This window comes from Hydra vulgaris, chromosome 08 (genome assembly GCF_038396675.1).
Source record: "Hydra vulgaris chromosome 08, alternate assembly HydraT2T_AEP".
NCBI lineage: Eukaryota > Metazoa > Cnidaria > Hydrozoa > Anthoathecata > Hydridae > Hydra > Hydra vulgaris.
In genome coordinates, this window is record NC_088927.1 from 42,985,001 (window position 1) to 42,987,954 (window position 2,954).

A 2,954-nucleotide genomic window follows, 5' to 3' on the forward strand; every position below is an offset into this window, starting at 1 on the left:
CTCTCTAATTCTGAAACTAAAAACACTTCACCATTTTTTACATCAGCAATGGTTTTTAGGGGACCATGAGTCATCCAACCTAAGGCATGAGCAATTTGATGTTTATTTGCAATTGAAAAAAAATGTTCTGAAAATTGCAAACAATATGAACAAATCTTTTTGAAAAACTATGTTTGGCTTCATATCTTTTAACAATCATGGGAAGAAGAAGTCCACTTCGTTTTATAATAGTTCCATAATTAATCATTCTGTGATGCTTAAAAAAAGTTTTTTATCAGGATAACATTCTTTCATCAATGAATGATGTTCCATTACTAGTTCATCAATACATGTAATTTGTAAACAAATTAAATTTGGAGGTAAAATTACATCACACAATTGTTTTAAGATTTGGTAAAGTTTCCACTTTTGTTTATCTACTTTATCAATAACATCAGACAAAATAAGTGGAAAATATATAAAAAGTGTAAGCATCTGAGCAGAGCCTTGACCTAGTAAAGAGTCAGTACTTTTCATGTGTGACTCTTTAATAGTTCTAGATTTTGAGCTGCAGACAATACCATAATCCATAAACTTAATGCACCTATTCATTTCTGTAATAGACATACATTTGACATCATATAACACACTTTTTTTTTCTTTTTTTTTTTTTGTTATTCACCTCCTCAAGGCCGAGAAGGCCACTACAGATGAGGAGGCTACTTAATAGTGTTTATAACCCTCTCTCAACTCTATAACTCCGAAACACAAACCTTGACTAACAAGGTCGCTGCGCAGAGAAACAAGTTAAGCGCAGTACTACCAGGGACGTGGTGGAGATTGAACATCATACCTTTTGCTTACAAAGCGAGCGCATTACCACCACACTACTACCACATTATACCATATAACACATGATAAAGAAACAATTTAACTTCACACGGAACAGCTCCTTCAAAAATATCATGCATTATGTCTTCAGAATCATTTAAAGCAGGATGATAGTAAAGCAATTCAGTTAAACAACTAAACCGTTTAATTCCACAATTCTTATTAGAAATTTCCCCACTTTGCATCTGGTGAACTTGAGAGTTGTATAAAATATCGGTTCTTAGAACTTGTTTGTCTTCTTTAAAAACATGTTGTATGTCAACTTTTGATATCATACACATGTCACATGGAAATGAAACAGTACTGAAATTTTCCGTATATCCTAGTATAGGGAGCAGACCTAAATTGTCTCCAACAATTTGGGTTAGCTAACATGTAAAGTTAGTTTTTTTGCCTTCCATAAAAATATCTATATAAACTAAAAAACAATCACAAAATAAAAAGCACCAAGTTTATGAATGCATGTTTTTGATCCAAGAGGATTTGTGGTCTCTTCTTCATCGAAGTATATTTGAATAAACAAAGGGAAACTTTTAGGAAATTTAAATTTAGCATATGCCATTAACTTTTCATCTCAAAAAAATTCAAAATTAGGTACTTGCTCCACTTTTAACATACTCATGGCTTTTGGTTGTAGCAACATAAGCTTTATTGTGCTTTCTTGTGCTTTATTGTGCTTTCAATAGATATGTAATAAAAAAATCTTTTACTTTGACATGTATTTGCTTTTTAGACTTTCTGTCACGTATTGTATTGTTCACCCATTAAATGTGGTACTGGTTCAACATAAAGGCCTTTATTTTTCAAATATGATAATATTTGATGTTGTAAATCAGTTCCACTAAAAGGTGTTTTCCATCTGTTAAAGTCTTCTGTTAAGTTGTCTAATACATGCTTCTCCCACCTACATGTTTACAGTGCTGAAACTGTTTTACCTAGTAAATAACTAATTATGTCTTCAATTAGGTTTTGTGAATAGTTCTTAACAAACTCTGAAGTAATTAAAGGAATAGAACTCAAAGACATTAAAGCCATATTAAATGTTAATGCTGCTTGTGATACGCCATACTCATCAACAATAGGTGAGGCAACATCTTTAATTTTTTTCTCACATCCTTTGTCTATTTTAATTTTATTTTTACCTTCAGAATTAGGAGTTATTGGATTTTCACAACTTATGTCAAATGTGTGATCAATATAGGGTTCCCATTCTCCTTTTTTGTGTGTAGGAGAGCGCGGCGCTAAACTAATTAAAATTGAAGTTTTCACAGCGTTCTCCTACGGAAAAAAAAGGAGAATGGGAACCCTAGATCACTATTAACTACAAAACTGGTATGATCTTTATTTCTATGTTTTCTTAGCATATTATATGTAGTAAACAATCGTAAACAACCACCGACACCAAAGTTGACATGGCTCAAATAAAAGATGAACATTTTTCAAGTGATTTATGTCACAACCAACACTTGAAAAATATTTGGGACAAAAGTAACAATACATCGACAACCTTAAAAAAAAGTAAATAATAATATTAATTTCACCTTTTGAGCTGCAATGAGAGACTGAAGCTTTATTGCTTGACCCATTTTTATTCCAATACAATGAAACAAAACTGAGTTCATTTGCAAAAATGCATCTCCGTCAATATCTTCACCTTTAAATATTAAGTTTACAAAAGACAAAATTTTCATAGTTATTTAATTAGTTAAATTTATGTAGTAAATACTTACTCGACAATTTAGCTATTGTTTCCACAGAAATTCCTTTTGAAATCAAATGATTAATCAACATTAACGAAACAAAAAACATACGTAAGTTATATTTGTGATACATACATACGATAATAAATCATATAATAAAAATAAATTAAAAATGGCACTGTGGAGTATTCATGCTTTTACTGCTAAAATAGGGACAGGCGTAGTAGAGTGTAAATACATCGACTGACTAACACAGGGACAGGCGCAGTGGAGTGTACATGCAAGTACAAAGGATTTTTGGTAAGGGTAGGCAGTTGAAAAGGATAACTTATAATTCTCGTAAAAAAGCCTACCGCTCTTCTTAAATCCAAACAGATATTTATA

General features: G+C 31.4%; 1 long non-coding RNA gene across 1 annotated transcript in view; it reads right to left on the reverse strand.

The window, feature by feature from the left end:
• The window catches only part of LOC136083865 (uncharacterized), a 9,362-nt gene extending 7,265 nt beyond the window's left edge, over positions 1-2,097 (reverse strand). Inside the window, exon 1 of the long non-coding RNA XR_010640166.1 lies at positions 1-2,097. This exon is cut by the window's left edge and continues 397 nt beyond it. This is a non-coding gene — a long non-coding RNA (uncharacterized LOC136083865).
• Between the last annotated feature and the right edge of the window lie 857 nt (positions 2,098-2,954).